We start from the raw sequence: 25,000 nt of genomic DNA, 5'->3' as shown, positions 1-25,000 counted from the left end.
TCATTCTTATCTGCAGTAGGTTTAAATTAGGCACAACAGCTGACATTTGAAGGGGCACCTGTTGTATTTAAGAAAGCACTTTCATTACATTTACTAATTGAGTTCCATGTTAATCAAAAGACCCTAATCATCACTCTGAGTATCACTCTAGTCTAGGAAGTAATGAAAATTTTGAAAGATTTAGCCCTGTCTTTGCAAAGCTGTAAGGTAATGGCTAATAGCTAATAGGTCCAAATGTATGGAGATAAGTACAACTGGCAAGTGATCGTTCCCTCTGCTCCCTCTCTGTTTTCCATAGGGATTGGTCTCTACACAACTCCCTTGTCCACTCATCCCTCCTGGCTTCTTTCCCTGTAAGTGTAACAAATGCTATGGTGTACCTGTCCCTACAGCTCCTCCCTCACCACCATTCAGAGTTCCAAATGGTCCTTCCAGATGAGGCGACATTTCACCTGTGAGTTTGTCAGGGTCACACTCTATATTTCATGTTCCTGTTGCAGCCTCCTCTATATAGTGATGTGGACAGGGAGACTGCTTTGTTGAACACCTTTGCTCTGTCTGCCACAAGTGGCAGGATCTCCCAATGGCGACCCATTTCAATTCAACTTTCTTGACCCATTCTGACATGTCTGTCCATGACATTATCTGGTACCATGAAGAAGTTGAACTCGGGTTGGAGAACCATGAACTCATAATTTTATCTGTGTAGCCTCCAATCTAATGGCATAAACATTAATTTTTTTGTGTGTGGGGTGGGGGGGGGGTCCCTCCTTACTCCTTCCTCTGCACCATTCTTCTTATTCTGGCATCTGTCCTATTCCTTTCCAGTCCCGATGAAGGATCTTGGCCTGAATAATTGACCATTTATTCCCCTCCAGAAATGCTCCCTGATTTGTTGAGTTGCTCTGGCATTTTGTATATGTGGCAAGTGATATCTGTGTTTGTGTTTAATCCTCATAATCAAGACTAATTTTCCCTCTTTTCTTACATTCTATTGATGAACACTGATCGAGGCATTAGTACTGCTTCTAACACCATTTTATTAGAAATCAGATTAGTAACAGAAAAATCCATTCACATCATATTTTAAGATCTATATTTACCCTAGAGGGACATTCCACTCAGCAGCCCAAGAAAACAGATTAAGCAGGTTTCTTAAGGCAGTTTGTTGGGGATTTCCAAGGAAACTCAAACCGTAACCACCTCCTGTGTGAGGATAATAGAGAACTGTCAACAGCTCTTGTCATTCTTTTGAACAAAACTCATGAAGGTATTTGTGAAAGTCCAATGGATGACTTGTCCCATTTCCAAGAGAGTATACCCTTCAAAAGGGATAAAACAAGCCATAAGATCACAAGTCCATAAGACACAGGAGCAGAATTAGGCCATTTAACCCATTGCACCTGTTCCGCCATGTCGTCATGGCTGATTTATTATTTCTCTGAACTCCATTCGTCTGCCTTCTCCCTGTAATCTTTGATGCCCTTATTAATCAAAAATGTATCAATCTCTGCTTTAATTCTACCACAATTGCTTGGCCTCTACAGCTGTGTGTGGCAATGAATTCCACAAATTCGCCACTCTCTGGTTAAAGAAATTCCTCTTCATCTCCATTCTGAAATTACATCCTTGTATTCTGACACTGTACCTCTGGTCCTAGACTCCCCTATGATAAGAAACATCCTGTCCACAACCTCTCCATAATCTAGGTCTTCCAATATTGAATAAGTTTCAATGAGATCCCCTCATGCTTCTAAACTCCAGTGAGTTCAGGCCCAGAGCCGCCTCATACATTAACCCTTTCGTGCCCGGAATCATTCTTGTGAACGTCCTCTGGACCCTCTCCAATGCCAGCACATCTTTTCTTAGATAAGGGACCCAAAGCTGCTCATAAAACTCCAAGTGCTGTCTGTTGAATGCATTATAAGGTCTCAACGTTACATCCTTTCTTTTATATTCCAGTCCTCTCAAAATAATTGCTAACATTGCATTTGCCTTCCCTACCATGGACTCAACCTGCAAGTTAAACTTTAGGGAATCCTGCACAAGGACTCCTAAGTCCCTCTGCACCTCTGATTTCTAATTTTCTCCCTGTTTAGAAAATAGTCTATGCCTTTAATCCTTCGACTAAAGTGCATGAACAGACACTTCCCTACACTGCATTTCATCTGCCACATATTTGCCTATTCTCCTAATCTGTCTAAGTCATTCTGCACACTCGGCTCTGCTTTATCTTTCTCATAGAAGCATACAGTACAGATACTGGCTTTTCAAGCCCACCCTGTCAAGCTTCCCAACCAGACCCCAGCTTTACAAATCCTATTCTTCAGTATAGAGCCTTCTATATCATTATCTCTCAGATGATCATTCAAATTCTTAGATGTTGGGTCATGGAGTCCAAGAAAAATACAGCACAGAAACAGGCCCCTTGGCACATCTAATCCATGCCAAACCGTTTAAACAGCCTATTCCCAATGACCTGAATACCCTTACCGTCCATGTGTCTATCCAAACTTCTCTTAAATGTTGAAATTGAGCTTGCATGTGCCACTTGTGCTGGCAACTCATTCCCACTCGCCACCCTCTGAGTGAAGAAGTTTTCCCTTAAACATTTCACCTTTCACCCTTAATCCATGACTTCAGGTTGTTCATGTTCCCCTTGAATGTTTCACCTTTCACCCTTAATCCATGATCTCTCATTGTAGTCCCACCCAACCTCAGTGGGGAAAAAGGAGTGCGATTATTTGCCTCCCTTCCTCCTCAGACTGTGTATTCCAGATTTTAACCACTCTCTGGGTAGAAAAATTCCTCACTAAATCTTCTACCCCTTATCTTAAACTGAAGCCCTTCTGTTACGTATCCCTCTGATAAGGGATGTTCCTCACTATCTATTCCATTTGTGCTCCCCATAATTTTGTATACCTTGTTTGGGCCCTCTCTCAGTCTCCTCTGCTCCAAAGAAATGAAATCCAACCTTTCCTTGTATTCTGTCCTTGTATTCAAAATCCTTAATTCTGGGCAACATCCTGATGAATCGCCTTTGTAGAGTGATTGTGTTCTTCCTGTCAGAATTCTAAATGGTTCATTCAGTAGGCAGCCATTGATCCCAGGGAATCATGGGTCTGTGCCCCTGGTGGACCGTATCCTCTCCAGGGCACAAGCCTGGGCGGGAGGATTTGAAGGACCGGCTGTTGCCCATGCAGCGGGTTCCCCCTCTCCATGTCACTGATGTCGTGCAAGCACTGATACCGCTCGGCACTAGTGTTGTCGCAGAAGTTGCCAGAGTGAAGTTGTAAACAACATCAAAGCGCCTTAGGGACCTCGGCTCTGGATTTCTTCCTCTGGGTTTACTCCCGAGGCCTTTCCCACAGAGGTTTAAAATCAGAGTTTTCATTCTCCTAGGCGGGCTGCCATCCAAGGCTAACAACCCCCACCTGCCCAAAAACCAGTTTATGATAGTGTCATGTACTGACATATAGTGGAAAACTTAGTTCTGCAGACTATCCATACAGATAATTTCAAATCACAAATACATTGAGGTAGTACAAGGGAAAAACAACAACCAAATGCAGAATATATTGCAGGTGTTGGAGTTACAGAGAAGTGTGTTCAAAGACACTTTCAATCTCTCAATGCTACAGTCAGAGGTTCCCATCTGCTTCAAAAGGGCAACAACCATACCAGTGTCCAAGAAGAGCAAGGTGAGCTGTCTTAACGACTATTATCCAGTAGCACATACATCTATGATGACGAAACGCTTTGAGAGATTGGTTAGGGCTAGAATCAATCCTTGTCTCAGCAAGGACCAGGACCCACTGCAATTTGCCTAATACAAGGATTTGTAGGTGTACAGCAGATGTGATCTCATTGGCTCTTCATGTGGTTTTGGATCACTTGAACAATACTCTTACTGAGGTCAGGCTTCTGTTAATTGATTACAACTCTGCATTTAACACAGTTATTCCTACAGTTTTGATCAAAAAGCTCCAAAACCTGGGCCTCTATACCTTCTTCTACAACTGGATCCTCTACTTCCTCACCAGGAGATGACAGTCTGTGTGCCACAGTCTATGCAGATTGGAAATAACATATCTACCTCGCTGATAATCAGCACTAGCGCACCTCAGGGATGTGTGCTTAGCCCAGTGCTCTGCCCTCTCTGTACCCATGACCGTGTGGCTAGGCACAGCTCAAATGCCATCAATAAACTTGCTGATGAAACAATCATCATTGGCAGAATTTCAGATGGGGACAAGAAGGTGTACTGGGGTGAGATATATCAGCTGATAGAGTAGTGTCACAGCAACAACCTTGCCCTCATGTTAGTAAGACCAAAGCATTGATTGTGGACTTCAGAAAGGGTAAGATGAAGGCACACTCGCCAGTCTGCGTTGCGAGATCAGTAGAGGAAATGGTGAGCATTTTCAAGTTCCTGAGTGTCAATATTTCTGAGGATCTATCCTGGGCCCAGCACATAGATGCAGTTACAAAGAAGACATGACAGCTATATTTCATTACAAGTTTGAGGAGATTTGGCATGTCACCAAAGGCACTGGCAAATTTCTACTGAATCACCGTGGGGAGCATTCTAACCAGCTGCATCACCATCTGGTAAGTGGGGGTGGAGGAGGGGAAGCACAGCACAGGATCGAAATAAGCTGCACAAAGTTGTGAACTCAGTCAGCTCTGTTGTGGGCGCCATCCTCCCCATCACACAGGACATGTCCTCTTCAAATTACTACCACTGGGCAGGAAGTAGAGGAGCCTGAAGGTACGCATTCAATGATTTCTTCCCCTCTGCCATCAGATTTATGACTGGATATTAAATCCATGAACACTACCTCACTACTTTTTATTTTCTCTTTCTGCATTATTTATTTAATTTAACTTCTGGATATAGTTACTATAATTTACATTTTTTATTATTATGTACCACAATGTACTGCTGCCACATAATTAATTGCACGACATATGCCAGTGATATTAAACTTGATTCTGAATTGTGTCCTAACAAATGTTTTATATACTGTAGTTGTATCATAAGTTAAGTTAAAGTCTGTCCCGAGCCTTATAGGCTCATCAGGCCGGTGCTTATACCAGTTTCCATGGTATGAAGCAACTGAGAGCACAAGACTCCCACCTCTTCCCCCGCCCCCCAACCCCGCCAGATAGGACGCCAGTCTATCGTGAGGTTAACCCCCAGCATTTTGCCGGTATCCATTTTCATCTGGGTGGACTGGAGCAGTGTGTGATTAAGTGCACTCACGACCTTCAGATCACTAGTCCAACACCTTAACCACTTGGCCACGCACCACACTAGTTGTATCATACCTTTCTTATTATTGTATTCCATGCACTGGCACCTTTTCTCCCTTTGCTGCTGTCTTTTATGATCCTTAGAGTTGCACATTAAGGTTCCTTAAGTGCTCTGGAACCTACCATGTTTTGTGTATATCCTAGCCTTATTAGTCTTTCCAAAATACAACATTAAATTCCATCTGCTATTTCTCTGTACATCTTACCACTCATTAAAATTATTGTGTAGCCAAAGGCGTCTTCATTTCTATGAACAACATTGCCAAATGTTCTTATCCCTACAAAAGTTAATATTGTCAATTAAGGAAAAATGGACATGGAGAAGACAGAACAGGAGTTTGTCTGTTGTCATTTGTAATAATGTAGATTTCTAATCGCAGTTTGTATTAAATTCTGCTTCTTAAATTTAGCTCCTTTGACTTCAATGGCAATATCCCTAAAATATCCTCAGGTAGCGTCTGGTCCTTTAATGTGAGCAGTCAAGAAGGATTCCTCTTCTTGGTAAGACTTGTATATTGAGATCCATGTAATTACATCTACGTACCTATGCTGAAGCGGAAATGTCAACTGTGTGTTGCACGCCAATTGATGATGTTACTTGAATGCCCAAGGGTCTCCATAGGCGGGCATGGGCACGCATTTTTTTTTGTTTGGTAAATTTTCAAACATTTTACTTATTTTTCAGGATCTGGGCATCATTGGCAAGGCCAGCATTCATTTCCCATTGCTGATTGCTTCTTGAGAAGGTGATGATGACAGTCGAATGTGTTGTTGAGCTGTTTCAAAGAGCACTTTATGATTCAGCCTTGAGGGATGGCCCTGGAGTCGCAAATACATTATAAAGGGTACAGTTGACTTACTTCCTTTCTTAAAGGATATTCATGAAGCACATGGCTTTTTAGCAACTGCTCCTCGGTCTGCGTTGGTTGTTAACACAAACAACGCATTTTGTTGGCTTTCTTTTCACCGAGATCAGCAATGAGGGCTGTCAGCTCACCGCTGTATGGAAAAAAATATGCCCCATCATCAATTACTTTTGCAGCATCTAATCATTGCCTCCTTATTATCTTCTGAACTTATTATCCGCAGAACTTATTATCTTCTGGTATCCGTCTGTGAACAAAAAAAAATTGTCAAAGGTACACTCGCAGACTGAGTCACTCAGAATAAATCCTATCATTACCAAATTAAGATGGAACTATTTGATACAGTTGAGAAAACAGGTGACTCATTGTTATAGAATTCCACAGGCCCTTACAGGAATCATTTGCAAAAATGCACATAATTGTGCCTGTGGCACTGAGATGTTGTTAGCTTGCTCTTGATTAGGACAATGAGTCTAGGAGCACAGAAGAAGCTCACTTGATCCATCCTGTGTGTGCTGACTCTTCAAGAATTGATTCATTTAGTCCTGCTTCTCTGCTCTTTTCCCATATCACTATGAATCTGCACATATTTGCCAAAAAATCTATCTGCTAACAGTTTCATTAACCATGCTATATATTAGCATTGATGTTTCAGATCGAGACCCTTCATACTGATGAAGGGTTTCACCTCAAAATATTGGCTCTTCACTCCTTTCCATAGTTGCTCCCTGACCTGCTGAGCTCCTCCAGCATTTTGTGTGTGTTGCTCTGGGTTTCCAACATTTGCGGAATTTCCCGTGTTTATATGGTATAAAGAGTCATATAGAAGTACAGCAGAGAAACAGGCCATTGCTGAAACCATTTAAATTGCCTACTCCAATTGACCTGCACTCCATGTACCTATTCAAACTTCTCTTAAAGGTTGAAATCGAGCCTTCATGTACCGCTTGTGCTGGCAATTCATTCCACACTCTCACAACCCTCTAAGTGAAGAAGTTTCCCCTCATGTTCCCCTTAAACTTCTCACCTTTCACCCTTAAGCTATGACCTCCAGTTGTGTTCCACCCAACCTCAGTGTAAAAAGTCTGCTTGCATTTGCCCTATCGAAACCCTTCATAATTTTGTATACCTCTATCAAATCTCCTCTCAATCTTCTGCGTTCTGACCAATAAAGTCCCAGCCTATTCAACCTTCCCTTATAACACGGGTCCTCCAGATCCCGCAAGAATTTGTTATTATATATTATCATCAATGCATTCTACTCTATCTCAGAGAACTATTATTGGGAAAACTCCGCCAGCCACAAGCATCTCCTCCCCACAGTTAATAGTGGAAAATCAGAGCCCCTTTAGTGGGATAATTAGAAACAGTATCAGAATTGGAAGCAAGTTTATTGTCACTGATATGTGTTGTAAAATTTGTTATTTTGCAACAGCTGTACAGTGCAATAAATAAAAATTACTATACATTGCAATAAGAAATATTTAAGTATGAATAAATAGTTGAAAAAGAGAGCAAAATTAGTGATATAGTGTTCATGGACTCTTCAGAAATATGACGATGGAGGAGAAGAAGCTGTCAGTAAAATGGTTTCTGTATCTCCTCCATGATAGTAGTATTGAGAAGCAGGCATGTCCTGGATGGCGAGGGTCTTTCATGATGGATGCCACCTTCTTGAGGCTCATTTTGAAGATGTCCTCAATGGTGGGGAGTCTAGCACCTATGATAATGCTAATTGAGTCTTCAAACCTGTCCAGAGCTTTCTTTTGATCCTGTGCATTGGAGCCTCCGTACCAGATGGTGATACAACCAGTCAAAATACACTTCACATTACATCTGTAGCAATTTGACACACCAAATCTTCTCAAACTCCTAATGAAGGATATCCTGTGCCATTTCTATTTTCATGATTGCATCAATACGTTGGGCCTAGAATAGATCCTCCAAGATCTTGATCCCCAGAAACTTGAAGCTGCTCACTTTTTCCTCTGCTGATCCCTCGATGAGGACTGGGGTGTGTGATCTCCCAACTTCCCCTTCATGAAGTCCACTATCAATTCTGTAGTCTTATTAATGTTCAGTACAAACTTGTTGTTGTGACACCACTCAGCTAGCTGATCTATCACACTCCTGTAGCCTCCTCGTCACCAGTTGAGATTCTACCAACAACCATTGTGTCATCAGTGAATTTAGAAATGGCATTTAAACTGTGCCTAACCACACAGTCATGAGTGTAGAGTGACAGGAACAATGGGCTGAGGATGCATCCTTGAGATGTACCTACATTGATTATCAGCAAGGAGATATTATTTCCGATTCACGTTGACTGTGGCTTCCCAAAGAGGAAGTGAAGTATTCAGTTGCAGAGGGAGGTACGGAGATTTTGGATTTGAAGCTTGTTGTTTCATACTGAGGGGTGAAGGCAAAGAGCACTGTGCTGTAATCACTAACTAGCAGTCTGATACAGGTGTTGCTGTTGTCGAGGTGGTCCAAGGTTGAGTGGAAAGCCTTGCACTCAGATTGCATCTGCTGTAGACCTTTTCTGGTGTATTTATCATAAATAGTTGTATTCACTACAAATAGCCGTAGACCTGCCTTTGGTAACTTTGGTGCATTTTCCAAGGCATACTGAGAAGCAGATATCAGCTTCTTGATATATACAGTATACCTTTGTGTACCCATTCAATTGAAATGGAGGAGCAACTGGAGAGAATGGCAATAAAGGAACAGGGACATTAACAACCACCTACTCTTACTTACTCTGTCCCCACGAATCTCAGGTCATACAGGTGCTATGTTAGAAGGATTACCACCAATGATGCGATTGGGGAGTTGTTTTGGTTACTACAGAACAACTAGCAAGCATAATCATTTGCTCCTGTAGTTCCAGGAGAAGGTAAAGTTGACGTCAGTGGGATGGAGGAGATTGCATCTTGATCCAAGAGTATTTGAGGTCATGGAAGAGAACATAGAGAAACTGTCCCTGATTGTAGAAGGGTCAAGAATCAAAATGTGCAGAATGAAGATGACAGGCAAACAACAACGGCCCCTAAGGGAAGGGCTTGAATGTTGTAGTAGAATGGATGTAGAGGTAGACAATTGTAACATTCAGAAGGAAGCAAGTCAAGTATTTGAAAGAGTAACAGCTCTAGGGAAAGGGAAGATTAGCTGATTAGATCTTGCAGGGAGCTAGCACAGGCTCAAAGGCTGGTGATCTCTTTCCATAACTATTCAGTGATTCAGACCTTATCATGGTTTTTTGGCAGTGACAGGAATGTGGAAATCATCAGGTAGGGTGTCACTGGATCATCAGTTGTCAGGCAGGTGGACCACATTTCCAGCACAAGGAACTTCAACCAATCTCACATTTGGAGTATAGCAGCATCAATGCAATATCTTCATGGAGCTTAAAGGCTCCACTCTTTAAGGTATGAATGATATTCTTGCTTTATCAATTCTCAGCCTTATGCTCCCAGAGAAAAATCTGAACACTTGATAACATATTCTAGGAATAAAACTTAGACCTTGTTCTTTAACAATAGACTTTGTGCTTGGCAAAGTACGGAAATATAATGCATTCTGCTTGCTCCTAATTTGTTTCAAAATTGTATATATGGGAGAGGTTAAAAATGTGCCTATAGCAGTCTATTTTACATTTAGACCAAGAACAATTCCTTGTAATTGATCTGGATAGGAAATCAGCTGGTGTGTTAAATTGGCACTTTCACTATATTTTTCGCATTGTGGTCTTTCACATACTCTCTTCTACCTCTTTTTAATTACAGAAACCAAGGAGAAAAGCCAAGGACAAGAATATGGCACCACCATAATATATCAGTTTACTATTTTCAAATGGTAATAAGTAATTCAAATAATGATTTAGATTAGAAGCAGTTTTAAATGGCTCCATGCCACTGAAATAAGAACATACAAGAACATATAAGAACCTTATCTCACTGAAGAACTGAAATATAATTCTGTTCTTTGAGTGACCATGTATCACTTGCACAATCATACGGGCAAAACAAAATGCTTACTGGTTAACCAAACTAAACCTCCTTGTCAGGTATCTACACAAAGTGAGAGGGGTTAAATGGCTTCTATGCAGTACTAATCAGTAAGGTGAGATTTTATCAGAATCATAGAAATTCAGGTTAAAAAAGGAGAACATTAGGCTCATCATGTCCATGCTGACTAAATATCCTGTAGTTCTTGGTTCATAGCCCTGCAGGTTTAAATTCATTGTGACCATTGGATGTAATTGGAATTGATCCCAAAGTTGACAACCACTTAATGATTAAATTTCAGCCCATGCTGGCAAGAAACCCACACTAAATTTGATAGAAGGTATTTGAGCATCCCTAGCAAAACAAGGTTAACAGCTGTCCACCAGCTTGATGCTGTTCAACCTAGTGTACCCTCTTTTCACTAAGACTAGCTCTAAAGTAAAGAATGTTTAGTTTTCTCATTTCCTTTGGTGGGAGTAAGTGTTCTCACAATATCACTCTTCCTGACATTCAATATTCATCAAGAGCATGCAGTTATCTGTTTAATTTTGGACCACAGGATGCAGTGCTTACAGAATCAACCAGTCCTCTCAGTAGAGAATGATAAAATTGCACAACAAAACTCTGTTCTTACAATAAAAAATGCAAAGGAATGATTTCCACTGTACTAACTATAGCAAAATGACAAACACATTTACAAATAGTAAACCTGTACTATGGTTTACTTACCTGTGGTAAAGAGAAGTATGCCCTCAGATTGTCAATGCAAATATTCTGTCTGAAGCTTGTCTTGGGCTACACACACAAAATACTGGAGGAACTGAGCAGATCAGGCAGCATCTGTGGATAGGAATAAGTAGTTGATATTTTGGGCTGCGACCCTTCATCAGGACTGTTGGTTATATCTGTGTTGAAACTGCAATATATTATACCTTTATCAGCAACTGACCTGCTACTTCTTTAGGTACCAAGCTAGAAACCATATTGTTGTTTTTGACACCATCAAAATCAATATGCTTTCTTGCACACACATTTAAGTTAGTCAGCTTTAAAGGATAGTTAGGTATTTTGAGGCTTTCAACACAGCCATGACATAAGTTGCAGGTTGCAAAGGATGGTGGGGAATTGGCAATCCTTCAGTTATTATTTATTCACCGCTCCTTCTTCTAATGCAACAAAGGCTTTGTCTTTCTCTTCAGATTCAGTGATTCACTTCATCCTGTATCAATCTGAAAGGGGTTAATTTTTTTTTCTGAATGCCACTGTCAGATGAAAGAAGAGGTCTAAAGTTTCCATAAATATAATGTTTCCATTGGTATAAAGACTGTTCATCATATTTCCATTACACTTACTTTTTTTCAGAAATCTCTTTTAATTAAAAACAGAACTGCCAGTAACTCTGCCAGCATCACTACATACACTCGCAATGGGACCAGAAGGAGAATCTTCCAAGGCTATTTTGATTATGTACAGTAAAATGCTTCAAATTAGTGTATGCCAGAAGCAATTGTAATGTATTGATTAGGAGTGTGATGAATAAATATATCCTTAGTGGATACACAAGTTGAATGGACAACTTTTAACAACTTTAAAAAGTTAGTTTCATGTTTCATTGCCATCTGATTCGGAATGCAGACGCATAATTCCTTGAAAATGCTGACACGGGTACATAAGGTGAGAGGTTTTGCACATGAGAGGTTTTAGCTCTTTGGTCTTCATATCAAAGATTCAAGATTCAAAAAACTTTGTTGTCATTCTAACCATACATCAGCTCTGCAGGGCAGAATGAGACAGCATTTCTCAGGGGCAGTGCAATCATAACATAACAAATGCAACACTAAATTATAAACATAACAATAAATAGTAAAACACAACAGCCACATGTCAGTTAAAATCAGTTGTAAGTGTCCAGTGCAAGTTAAAAGTGTCCAAAGCAGAGTCAGGTGGAGCAGCTATTCAGCAGTCTGACTGCCTGTGGGAGGAAGCTGTTTAGTAGCCTTGTGGTTTTAGTTTTGATGCTCCTGTAATGTTTGCCTGATGGCAGAAGAACAAGCAGTTCATGGAGAGGGTGTGAGGGGTCTTTAATGATGTACCGTGTCTTCTGGTAGGCATCGACTCTAAAAGAGGTCTTGGACAGAAGGTAGGGAGACCCCAATAACCTTCTCTGCTCCCCTAACCACCCTCTGCAAGGCTTTTTTGTCAACAGCACTGCAGCTGGAGTACCAGGTTGTGATGCAAAAGGTCAGCACACTCTCAACCACGCCTCTGTAGAATGTAGTTAAGATGTTAGTGGGGAGTGGTGCTTGTTTAAGCTTCCTCAGAAAGTGCAATCTCTGCTGGGCCCGTTTCACAATCCCAGTGGTGTTCCTGGACCAGTTGAGATTGTCCGAGATCTGCACCCCAAGGAACTTGATGTTTTCCACTCTCTCCACTGTGGAGCCGCTGATGTTGAGGGGTGTGTGCTCAGGCTGAGACCGTCTGAAATTGACGATCATCTCCTTGGTTTTGGTGACATTAAGCATCAAGTTGTTATCACTGCACCAGCTCTCTACGTGTTTGACCTCCTCCCTGTACACAGTTTCATCATTTTTACTGATGAGCCCCTCCACTGTGGTATCATCTGCAAATTTAATGATCAGGTTCTCCTTGAATCTGGCTGCACGGTCGTGTGTTAGCGGTGTAAACAGCAATGGGCTAAGCACAGACACATATTTCAAAGTACAGAGGATTCAGGTTAATTGGGCCGTCGGTTAATCAGAACAGCCACTTCCTGCATTTGAGACAATTCTTACAAATACTAATTGGTAAAATTGCTGGGGTTTCCTTAATTTATTTGGGACTTAATTAGGACAGGAGACTGTTTCCGAACAGGTTCTAACTAGCATCAGTCATGTGCTCTTGTCTGCACTGTGCTTAGAGTGAACAAGTTTTAAGTAACATCAGTTGCAGTGTTTGTGTTCAAAAAGCAGTGAGTTTTGTCTCTGATGAGGGTGAGAAACAAGCGGATAGACAATTCAGAACTGTCTTGCTCATTATAGTTTCAATACCAGAACGGGCTGGAGGTGAAAATGTAATGATTTCACTACTTCAACAAGTTAGCAACTTCGAATCATCTTGAATGTTCCAATGAAAATGAAGATTTGAAGGATGCAATCATCGAAAATATTGTATGAAGGCAGTCCATTATCTGCAATGAGTGTTTCCACTGATATTGTTCATTTACATTCAATTGAAAGAACATAGCAGATGAATTCCTCCATCAATAAATAACAACTAGAAGCTAATACTCAGTTTTAAAGTAATGTAGAGGTATTGGCAGTGTTCTAATTTGTTCTGTATTTAATTTAATACATAATTTGTTACTCAGTTAAGTGGTAGTCTGTTTTATACCTTTTAACTATTTTCAGGAAACTTTAGCTAATTAGGGCAGCCACTTAATTGGGCCAAAATGTACTGAACTCAGTGAGTCCCAATTATCCAGAAGCCACTGTATTACGTACAGGAATTGGGATGTTGTGTTGAAATTATATAAGATTTCGTTGAGGAGAAATTTAGAGAATTGTTTGCAGTTCTGATCATCTACCTACAGGAAAGATATCAATAAGATTAAAAGAGTACAGAGAAGATTTACAAGGATGTTGCCAGGATTTGTGGATCTGAGTGATAGGGAAAAGGCTAAATAGGTTAGGACTTTATTGCCTGAAGCTTTGGGGAACGAAGGGGGGGGGTAGATTTGATAGAAGTAGGCAAAATTATGAGAGGTATAGAAAGGGTTAAAGCAAGCAGGCTTTTTGTAATGAGGTTGGGTGAAATTAGAACTAGAGGTCATAGTGTAAGGGTGAAAGGTGAAATACTTAAGGGGAGCCTGAGGGATAAGTTCTTCAGTCAGAACGTGAGGTGGTGTGAACGTGTAACAAACTGCCAGTGGAACTGGTGAATGCGGGTTCAATTTCAACATTTAAGAGAAATTTGGATAAGTACTTGGACAGGAATGATACGGATGGCTATGGTCCAGGTACACGTTGAAGGGACTAGGCAAAATAACAGTTCCACACTGACTAGACGGGCTGAAAGGCCTGTTTCTGTGCTGTAGTGCTCTATGACTATTTAACACTTAATAATACCATCTTGCAAGTTGTCCCTCAATATGGAGGATGGCTTGCTTCCACTCCAGTTCTTTGGGATCAGCAATGACTGATGAGACCAATGTGAGACCTGGAGGGTTCACCTGAGTTGGGGAAGGTGATAGCTTATGGAGAGGACAGGTGGATAGTTTGAGCTGGAGTGATCTTGTCACTGTTCTGCTTGGGTTTCCATGTTCTAAGGCTCTCAGCACCATCCTGAATACTCGTTCTCCACTTTGAGTGGCAACGGGCCAGTGATTCCCAGGAGTCCACCGGGAAGCTGCATTACTCAAGGCTTCGAGAATCATTTGTGTTGTCTGCCTGATAAACTCTGCCATTATGTAGCTCAGTATAAAGTTCCCATCGAACGGAGCTGAAAGAATGTAATAAGGCCTGGGAAAGGATGTCAATGTTTGTTTGCTTTTCTTGACCTTGCATTTGGAGGATTTCATGGAGAAAGAAGTTGTGGTATTTTTTCCAGTGGATTGAGTTGCCAGTTATAGGTAAACCAGATTACATAAGCAAAAAGATGGCAGAGATTACTGCTGTCCTCTATACCATAAATGTTATACCAGCCTTTGTAGTCTTCCTCAGATGTCGAAGGCTTCTTCATTGATATTTTAGAAGAGGAAGATATATGAGGTATCTTCAGAGATGTGGCAACAGTGGCTATCTTCAAGAAAAGAGACAACTTTGACTGTGGTAATTACAGAAGGATCTCCCTGTCATCTGCCACAGGGAGTTATCACATGAGTCCGCCTCAACTGCTGCCTCCCAGTGGCCAAAGAGTTGCTGCCCTTATCATGGATTCCTTCCATCAAGAGGCAGATGACATGAGCTTCATCTTGCAACAAATCTAGGAGGAACACTGACAGCAGCATCAACTATTAAACATTATCTTAATCTCACTGAACATTTTGACTCTACCATATTGGAGGAACTAGAGCTCAGCATTCAACACCATCATTTCTACAGTTCTGATTGAAAAGCCCCAGAGCCTGGGCCTATCTCCCTCTGCAATTGGATCCTTGACTTCCCAACCATCTTCCACCTTTCTGACAATCAACACTGGTGCACCTCAAGGATGTGTGCTGAGCCCACTGCTCTACTCTCTCTACAGTCATGATTTTGTGGCTAGGCACAGCTCAAATGCCATCTATAAATTTGCTGACAATACAGCCATTGTTGGCAGAATCTCAGATGATGACAAGAGGGTGTACAGGAGCGAGATATACTAGCTAGCTGAGTGGTGTCGCAGCAACAAACTTGCACTCCATGCCAGTAGGACCAAACAACTGATTGTGGACTTCAGAAAAGGAGAGAGAGGGAACACACACCAGTTGTCATAGAGGGATCAGAAGTGGAAAGAGTGAGCAATTTCACGTTCCTGGGTGTCGATATCTGTGAGGACCTAACCTGGACCCAACATATCAATGCACCTATAAAGAAGGCAAGACAGCAGCTAAATTTCACCTCACCAGCCTCTGCATCTAGCACAACATTCTCTGAAACCTCTGCCACTTCCAATGGGATCCCACCACCAAGCACATCTTTCCCTCCCCCATCCCACTTCCTGCTTTCCACAGGGATCACTTGCTGCACAACTCCTTTGTCCACTCCTCCCCACTGATCTCCCACCTGGCACTTATCCTTGCAAGCAGAACAAGTGCTACACCTGCCCCTACACGTCCTCCCTCACTATCATTCTGGGTCCTAAACAGTCCTTCCAGATGAGGCGACGCTTCACCTGTGAGTTTCCTGGGGTCACATACTGCGTTCGGTGCTTCCGGTGTGACCTCCTGTATATTGGTGAGAGCCAATGTAGATTGGGAGACCACTCCTCTGAGCATCTACAGTCTGTCCACCAGAACAAGTGGCATCTCCCAGTGGATGTCCATTTTAATTCCACTTCCCACTCCCGTTCCGATATCCCCATCCATGGCCTTCTCCACTGTCGTGATGAGGCCATACTTAGGGTGGAGGAACAACACCTGTATTCCACTTGGGTAGCCTCCAACCTGATGGCACGCACATTGATTTCTCAAACTTCCAGTAATGCCCCCCACCGCACCCCCCCTTCACCATTTTCCATCCCCTCCCTCTGGTGTTCATCCCTCCCCCCACCTTTTTCTTTCTTCCATGGCCTTCTGTCTCTTTCACCAATCAACCTCCCAGCTCTTTACTTCAGGTTTCTCCTATCACCTGCTGTTTCTCTCCTCCCCTCCTCCATCCTTTAAATTTCCTCCTCAGCTTTTCAGTCCTGCCAAAGGGTTTCAGCCTGAAATGTCGACTGTTTTTTTTCCGTAGATGCTGCCTGGTCTGTTGAGTTCCTCCAGCATTTTGTGTGTGTAGCTCTATTTCATTAGGAGTTTGAGGAGATTTGGTTTGTCACCAAAATAACTCGCAAATTTCTACAGATGTACCATAGTATTCTAACTGGCTGCATCACCGTCTAATAGGGGGAGTGGGGGCTACTGCACAGGATCAAAGAAAGCTACAGGGTTGTAAAATTAGTCAGCTCCATCACTGCCACTAGCCTTCAAAACATCCAGGATATATTCAAAAGGTGGTGCCTCAAAACGGTGGTATCTATCATTAAGGACCTCCAATCACCCAGGACGTGCCCTCTTCGCATTGCTACCATCAGGTAGGAGGTAGGAAAGCCTGAAGACATACACTCTGTGATTCAGGAACGGCTTCTTCCCTTCTGCTGTCCGATTCCTCAATGGACCTTCAAACCTTGTACACTACCTCACTACCTTTTTATTTCCATTTTTGCACTACTTATGTGTTGATGATATTAAACTTGATTCTGATTATGAAACTCCTCAAATCTGGCTGCCTACAAAAATGATTTTTAATTATGTAGGCATGCAAGCTATGATATAAACCAACAGGTCCATAACAGAACAAGTCTCAGTATAGTACAGATTTATGACAAAAAAAAGGACAGAGATGGTTGGGAGTCTTATCAGCTATGCTGGAGCGAAAGAAGAACAGGAGGAGGAGACACTTAAATAAGCACATGAACAGTCAAAGACTTGAGTGATATGGACAAAGAACAGACAGATGGATTGATTTAATTTGTCATCATGTTTTGGCACAAATATTGTGGACCAGAAGGCCTGTTCTTGGGCTGTACTGCTCTATATTCTATTTTTCTTTAAGGTTAGAAGCAAAGATGAAAAGATTAAGGAATCTTGCATCATGTGTAGGCAATTGCAGTCAAATGAGTCCTTTGAAGTTTATAGGAGACATAGGAAAGAAATTATGAAAAGGTGGACATAAAATAGCCTAGGCAAGCAGGATAAAGGAGGGTCCCAAAACAATTAATATCTCATTGCCAGAAGAGATGGTAGAGACAGATGCAATGACAATGCTTTAAAGATATTTAAATAGGTACTTGGATAGGGTAGAGGGTCTAATGTGGGCAAATGGATCATGTAAATAGGCATGACAGTCGGCATGGACAGACCGTTAAAGAGGCTGGTTCAGTGCTGTATGACTCCATGATACCTGAATGGCAACATTTCATAAAATTAAATTGGTGCTGCCCAAGAAGTTTCAGAGCTACCTGGTAGTTAAAGCATCAGCTGTGACACTTAGCCGTTGAGCCACCAGGTTGGTGGCTTATGACATTTTAGAGATACATCACGGCAACAGGCCTTTTGAGCCCAGTGAGCCCGCACTACCCAATTATATCCATCTGACCAATTAACCTGCTAACCCATAAGTCTTTGGAATGTGGGAGGAAAATGAAACACCTGGAAGAAACCTTGTGGTCATATGGAGAACTTAAAACCTCTTTACAGATAGTGGTGGAATTGAATCTGGGTGACTGGCACTGTGCTAGCATTGTGCTAACTTCCGCGCTACCGTGCCACTCCACTGTCTGATTCTTTAACAGCTTCAAGAACCTTTGGCTGAAATTCTCAAATTCAAAGCACATTTAGTATGCATGCCGTATGCAGCCTGAGTTCCATCTTCCCACAAACAGCCACAAAAGGAAAACCATGGAACCCATTCAAAGAAAACCATCAAACTCCTAATGCACAAAAAGGAGAAACAAATTGCACAAATGGCAAAAACAAACGAGCGAAAGACACCAAACTACCAATCATTGAACAGTCCAGGGATATTCAGTTCAGTTCAATCCCTAGCTCTATGTCATCATTATCTACAGGTCGCCCCAATCAAAATCACACAAAATGGAAACAAAAAGGGAATGACCAGAAACCAAAAAAACATCACAGTGTTAACTACAGCGTCCAATCCACAAACCAGGTTGATTAAACCTTACCCAAGACAGAGGACTCTGGCACCATCCTCCAGCATCACTGAGCACGAGAGAGAGAGAGAGAGAGAAAGAGAGAGAGAGAGAGAGAGAGAGAGAGAGAGCATTTGAACATAGGGATCTTTCTCTGCAAACACCAGATGAGATGGAGAGAGAGAGGCCTGTCACACACAGACACCTTCGTCCAGCAGCAACGAGGGAGAGACTGGTAAGTGGTGCTGAACACACCCTCACCTCCTGCACTCACCTCAATTATTTCAATTTTCCTTGACAATTTAATCAGCAAGATTGACGAGAAATGGAGTTGATCATGACCTCACTCCTCGTTTCCAGGCCGCACACTTCACTTGTAACCTCATGGAACCATCTTGGGGACAGCAAAGCACAATACCACTCATTAGGCTTGAAAACACACCACCAAAATGTAGGTCGCTGGCTCCAACAGTAGCAGTGCCAAATTTGAAAGAAAAAGAAGAGAAGGAAATAATTTTGTGAACTATATGAAGGATACATAGAACATAGAATAGTACAGCACAGTACAGGCCCTTCAGCCCACAATGTTGTGCAGGCCTCAAACCCTGCCTCCCATATAAGTCCCCACCTTAGATTCCTCCATATACCTGTCTAGTAGTCTCTTAAACTTCACTAGTGTATCTGCCTCCACCACTGACTCAGGCAGTGGATTCCACGCACCAACCACTCTCTGAGTAAAAAACCTTCCTCTAATATCCCCCTTGAACTTCCCACCCCTTACCTTAAAGCCATGTCCTCTTGTATTGAGCAGTGGTGCCCTGGGGAAGAGGCGCTGGCTATCCACTCTATCTATTCCTCTTATTATCTTTTACACCTCTATCATGTCTCCTCTCATCCTCCTTCTCTCCAAAGAGTAAAGCCCTAGCTCCCTGTCTTTGTTGTCAATGTCGTTGTTCGCTGGCATTACCTCCCCATGTTCCCACGGATATTAACAGATCAGAGGGAATTCCAAAACTGCTGGTAACTAGGCTGATGGAACTGTTGAAGTTGCATCTTATGATAGCCCAGAAGTTGAACTAGCTGGATTCTACATGCCCAAGTCCTCAATATCAGTTAAATGATCTCACTTCACTTCTGGAACTATATTGGCTAATCTGTGCTGGAAGTCACTGGAGTAAAGCACTGTTTGTCATTGAATGATATGCATTCATTAAATGGGAGTAAATATTGTTCATTTTCATAATAGATTATTATTATATTTGTATTTGTACAGTTTTCTTTTGCACGTTGTTTTGTATCAGTCTTCATTTGTGTGTAGTTTTTCATCGATTCTATTGTATTTCTTTGTTCTACCGTTCTAAGGAACTATATCTCAGAATAGTGTATGTTGACATATTTGTACTTTGATAATAAATTTACTTTTAACTTAAATACTTCCTCACATTTCCAAAGGACCCCAGATAAAAAATAAAGAAAAGACCAGGAAGTAAAGAATGGAGAAGTTAATTTGGAGACAGCAAATGGAGCATGTGTGTTCTTGACAGAAAGTTGCTTCACTAATAAACAATAGATCTGGTGGTACTTCTAGAAAAGATCAGTTCAAATCAATTAGCTTTCCAGAATGTCCTCTTCAGAAGATGATAGTGCATCATATCTGGTAGCAAGAGGCATACGTAAGACATGTTCTTTTCAGAACCATTTCCCATCTGGAAATGCTATCCTGGCAAAGTTATAGTTAGTAACCAGGTGGAGGTACTAGGCGTAGAGTCTGCATCCAATGTTAAGACTCATTTTTTGGGCATCCTTGGGGAGAATCAAGATTCAATCATATTTTCCACCATTGCAACCCAACCCGAACAGTTTGGCATGGACTTAACCACACTGATGTGATCCATGGCACCACATGTCCATCTCTCTGCCACCTCACTGTAACTTCTGTGAACCATCCACTTTGACCTCAGAAAAATGTGATTGTTGGAAATCCTGATTTTTCTAAAGCACATCACAGTATTAAACAAGGAAGTACAAGGGAAAAAAAACATTTAAGTCTTTAAAGCTCATCTTTAAGAAACTAACTTAGAAAGCCCCAATATTAAATTCTCTGTGCCCATATTATGTTGCAGAACAGTGATAATAGAGTAGTCTCATTGGACAGGCTTAAAAAAAATCATATCCAAATAAGCAATTTCCTTTGCTCCTATGTAATATTCAAAATAGTTAAAGCATTTGAAAACATATGGATATAATGTCTTTGACAAGAGTGCAGAACCATGACTAAGTACAATGTGCTGAGTTTTGGGGTCATGAGCTCACTCATTAGGGCAGCCAAGCTTTGATCAAAAATGACTTTGTACTTTCATGGCAAATGAGGTATAAAACATTTCCTCCTGTGAGCCCTGCTTGGAAGGAATCTGTAACCTCGCAGCAATATAAACATATGTCAGGATTAAGATGGGTCCATCTTGGCAATGTCTGTGCAAACTATGACCAAGGAAATGTGACTTTGTGTAATTATAAAGAGATCCCATTCATCATTACGTAGGCGTTGAAATAAAAATTTAACATTAAGCTTCAGTACCATTTGTTGTCTTCCTGCCAGCTCTCTACAGTTAAAATCAGGGGACACTGCACAATATTAGGAACATAAGTTCAGTAACATCTCATTAAGTCCTCTAATCTAATGTATGATTCAATTAGTTCATGAGTGATCTTTTCCTCAACGCTACGGATGATCTTTGATCTATATCTCTCTATATATTACATCAATCCTCTTAGGTTTAGGAAATCGAAATCAAAACCAAATCAAAATCAAAACACTCTAATGGGAAGAGAATTCAAACTTTTCACTATTCTGCAGAGTAAAATCATGAATCAGTTTTTCATGTTAAGTAATGTGATTTTAATGTCACTGTAAGAGTACTTAGAAGTTTTTCTTGGATGCAAAGTGGTTTCATTTTCATGTTCTCTTTATTTTTTTTAACATATGACGCTGCAATTACATGGCACTGATTTGGATGATGGAATTGATGGCTTTGTTGCAAACTTTGCAGATGATATGAAGGTAGGTGGAGTGCCAGGTAGCTTTGAAGAAATAGGGAGCCTACAGAAGGACTTAGATTAGCGCAATGGGCAAAGGAGTATTAGATGGAATACAGTGTTGCAAGGTGTATGGCCATGCACTTTTGTAGCAGAAATGAAATGATTGGCTATTTTCTAAATGGAGAGAAAATACAAAAATCTGAGGCCCAAGGGGATCTGGGAGTCCTTGTGCATGATTCCCTAAAGGTTAATTTGCAGGTTGAGTCTGTGGTGAGGAAAGCAAATGTGATGTTCACATTTATTTCAAGAGGACTAGAATATGAAAACCAAGGTGTAAGGTTGAGACTTTATAATGCACTGGTGAGGCCTCACTTGGAGCATGTTGTGCAATTTTGCGCCCTGCCCCCCTTATCTTTGAAAGGGTGTGCTCAAACTGGAGAGGGTTCAAAGGAGGTTCAGAAAATTGATTCCAGGATGGAACGGCTTTTCCTATGAAGATTGTTGATGGCTCTGGGCTTGTGTTCACTGGAATTTAGAAGAATGAGGGGTGATCTAATTGAATCCTATCGGACAGTGAAAAGCTTTGATAAAGTGGGTGTGGAGAGGATGCTTCCTATGGTGGGAGAGTCTAAGACCAGAGGACACAGCCACAAAATAGAGGGGTGTCCTTTTAGAATGGAGATGAGGATGAATTTCTTTAGTCAGAGAGCGGTGAATCTGTGGAATTCTTTGCCACAGGCAGCTGTGGAGGCCAAATCTTTATGTATATTTAAGGCAGTGGTTGATAGATTCTTGACTGATCAGGGCATGAAGGAATATGGGGGAAAGGCAGGAAACTGGGGCCAAGAGGTAAAATGGATCAGCCATGATGAAATGGTGGAGCAGACTTGATGGGCCAAATGGCCTAATTCTGCTCCTATATCTTATGTTATGGTACAAACTGATTCTGAAGTGAAATGAACTGAGATTCCTCCAAGCAATGTGTCACATCCCATTCCTTTGTGATATGATTGGCTTGACTCAGGTGTAAACTTATACCCCAGGCCCATAGTGATGCAAAAGTATTGCCCACATACTCCATACTGTGAGAATCCCATAGGGCCACTGAACTGTAATCCTACCATATTTAACCATATTTCAGATTCTTAAGTGAAAGTTTCGATTTAGGTGGTGTCCTTGGAGAGAGAAGCAGTTGATGTTCCAGGTCAACAACAGCCGAAGTGTGGAAAATGAATAGATTGCCAAGAGGTGGTGGGAACAAAAGGAATGCATTATATGGTTGAAACCATGTACAACACAAACGCTGTTTGGTGCCATTTAAGAGAATGCTTGTTAATCATAACTAATGTGTTTGGAGGAGGTATAAAGGAAGAGCAGCAAATGAGGGCAGAATAGAAAGAAAAATACTAGAACTGTACAATGTTTGATATCGTAGTTGCTGAAAATCAAATGCAATAGAATGCTGGAGACACTCAGCAGCTCGGGTCCATCTGAGGACAGAAGAGTATTCATCTTACAGGTAGATGACCTTACATCAGTACGGACATGAACTGGTTATCTATATTGTTCAGACTGGTCATGTTGCTTCGTTAACAGTTCCTGATTTACTCCACCTAACCTCTTTATGAGGGTGTCTTCCCCACAACTTGGCCTCTTACGATCATTTTAATAGCTATGTGGTGACTGGTAATAATCTGTAAGTCAGAACATGAGAGGTTCTGAAATCTCTATACAGCATCAGTCAGTCCACACTTGTAGTATCGTGAACACTTTTGGGGCCCCTTATCTAAGAAAGGATGAGCTGGCATTGAAAAGGGTCCAGAGATGGTTCTCGAGAATGATCCCAGGAATGAAAGGGCTAATGAATGAGGAGCACTAGAGGAAGTTTAGAAGAATGAAGGGGGATTCTCATTGAAACCTATTGAATATTGAAAGGCCTAGATAAAGTGGACGTAGAGAGGATGTCTCCTGTTGTGGGGTAGTCTAGGACCAGAGGGAACACAATCAGGACAGAAGGACATCACCTTAGAACAGAAATGAGGAGCAATTTCTTCAGCCAGTGGGTGGTAATTCTCTGGAACTCATTGCCACAGAGGCTGTGGAGGCCAAGTCACTGGGTATATTTAAATGGAGGTTGATGGGTTCTTGATTAATAAGGGCATCAAAGCTGATGAGGAAAGGGCAGGAGAATGAGGTTGAGAGGGAGAATAAATCAGCCATGATGGAATGGTGGAGCAGACTCAATGAGCTGAATGGCCTAATTCTGCCCCTATGCCTTATGGTCTTATCTTTCTTTACATTGTGCCATAATGGCACAGGAGTTAAATTGTGATCACTGTTGTTTGTTTGATAATCCGAAGCATAAGCCCTTCAAGTATATCCTGTTTGCACATTGGAAGCTTCTAAATTGCTATTTATTAAAAACAGGATGAAACAGGAGATGGAATCATTCCTGAGCCAGCACACTGTAATAATTTCAGTGTGGTGGAAGGGAAAACCTATGGAAGAAGCATGCCCAAAGCCTTCAGGTATAACATCATTAGCAGAAAATGCTGCTTATATTTAGTAAAGGGCAGGGGGTGGGTTGGGGGAAGAAGAGACAATGCCCGGTTTTCACACAGAACATTTAATCCCTGTACTTTCTGAATTATGGACTTGTGCTAATAGCAGGATAAAGATGTAGTAATGTACTTGCTATCTACTGCTGTTGCATATAGTTTCCATATTTATTACTTCATTTACAATATTTAATTTGAACCATAGAACTTCCTTAATTTACATATTGTCAGCTGTAACAGAAATGATCAATGGAAATTTCTGCTGATCACCTTCTTTTAGTCAAACAGAGCTCTGGAGGTTGATTTTATCTGTGACTACTTGTACCAAAACTAGTGCTCAAAGTTCAAAGTAAATGTATCTTCAAAGTACGTATGTGCTACCATAAACTGCCCTGAGATTCATTGCCTTCCAAGAATTCACAGTAGAACAAAGAAATTCAGTAGAAAAAGTACACACATACAAATATTGGCAGAAGAAGACAAACCATGCAATTACAATAAATAATTAAATAATGCTGAGAACATGTTTAGTAGAGTCCTTGAAAGTGAGTCCATGAGTAGTGGAATCAGTTCAGTGTTGAGGCCACTGAAGTTATCCACACTGGTTCAGGTGCCTGATGGCTTAAAGGTAGTGGTTGTTCCTAAACCTGGTGGCTCCTGTACCCTCTTCCCAAAGGCAGCAGCAAGAAGAGAGCCTAGCTTGGATGGCGGGGCTCCCTGATGATGGATTCTGCTTTCTTGTAGCAGCACTCCGTGTAGATATGCTCAATAGTGGAGAAGGTTCTGACTGTGTTGGAATGGGTGGTACCCTCCAGTTTTTGTA

Source organism: Mobula birostris, chromosome 6 (assembly GCF_030028105.1).
Source record: "Mobula birostris isolate sMobBir1 chromosome 6, sMobBir1.hap1, whole genome shotgun sequence".
Taxonomy (NCBI): Eukaryota; Metazoa; Chordata; class Chondrichthyes; order Myliobatiformes; family Myliobatidae; genus Mobula; species Mobula birostris.
Note: the sequence above shows the minus strand (reverse complement) of the source record.